The sequence below is a fragment of the Limulus polyphemus genome, unplaced genomic scaffold (genome assembly GCF_000517525.1).
Source record: "Limulus polyphemus unplaced genomic scaffold, Limulus_polyphemus-2.1.2 Scaffold574, whole genome shotgun sequence".
Taxonomy (NCBI): domain Eukaryota; kingdom Metazoa; phylum Arthropoda; class Merostomata; order Xiphosura; family Limulidae; genus Limulus; species Limulus polyphemus.
Window position 1 is genome coordinate 280,438 of NW_013666184.1, and position 1,330 is coordinate 281,767.

Genomic DNA, 1,330 nt, shown 5'->3' on the forward strand with positions numbered 1-1,330 from the left:
TAGTATCAAACTGTAGATTATAATTAAAATTTTGGTATTATACATTGCTCAATTTGTTAATTTAAAAGTAAATATTAAAAAACATGGATAAACATCGAGTTTTTGTGTGTCACGTGGTATGTTGAATGCAGCACTGGTTCAAATTAGGTGTTTGTGAAGTCAACATACTAAGTCTATAGTTTCATACGAATTAGAAACTCAAATTACTGATATTGACAAACTAGAATATATATTCTCTATTTCTATTTTTCAGAAATGCTCCCTTATATATATACTTACTTCTATATATGACATGAATAACCTATCAAAAGCTCAGAATGTCCCCCTAGTGGCTTTCTCAGCCATTCTAAATTCTTAGGACACCATTTCTTTCTTTTGAACCAAGATTTCAAGGATGTGTCTTTAGTCTGCTCGAAATTTCATATTTGTTTAGACAAAAATACATCTTAGTTACTAAGTTTGATAAATTTTAGTGGAATTCTGTGATACTGATTTAGTAATTTATGATTTTTTAGTTATTCAAATGTATATATAAAAACCTAAAAAAATTAATTTTGTTTCATATCTTCCACGTGCAAAATTTTTAAAGGCTTAGCAACTTCGTCAAGCAGCAACCGAGTACAAAGGTCTTAACTAGAAGAGAAAATTGTTTGCTTTACTTATTTATTTACTGTTCTATGTTTTAGGAAAAATAACTTTAAGAACTTGTTTCAAAATAACAATAATCTATATACATATATAACGTATAATAATTGAAATGTGACTGTATTTACAAAATGCTAGTCTACTAAAACACAGCCAAGACAAGTTATTTTGTACAGACCAAAGGTCACCTTTGTTATTTGATACGGTAACATGAGTGCACGTGAGCCGCATCATTGTAACTTCTGTATTGTTAACTAGGCATGAATGAAAGGTCAATATAATAAAAATAATAAATATATATAAATGTATAATGTTATGAGATTTAAGCTATTTAGTCTAAACATTTATGTTTTCATGTTATAATTTGTGTTCATTCTACAATGAAAGAACCATAATCTAAATTTATTTCCTAATTTTTTGATGGTTGCGAAATCTGTCAAATCTACCGAACCCAAACAGAGATTAATTATTGAAAATAACAGACAAAATATAAAGTTTTTTCTTAAAAAACATCTGATAACTATCTGGACATTATAAAGATTTCGCATGCGAAATTTGAAAATTTTCTGATGCATAAAAGTATTTTTAACCTTAAAATGTAAATTACTTTGCATGATAAAAAAATATTATATTTTACATATGAAAGAATTGTAATGTTTACTGATAATCTGCCAAATTTCATTAA

At 26.7% G+C, this 1,330-nt stretch overlaps 1 protein-coding gene across 3 annotated transcripts in view; it reads right to left on the bottom strand.

Moving 5' to 3' along the window:
• The window catches only part of LOC106459201 (CWF19-like protein 2), a 65,645-nt gene that overhangs the window by 37,406 nt on the left and 26,909 nt on the right, over positions 1-1,330 (bottom strand). The window lies entirely within an intron of this gene.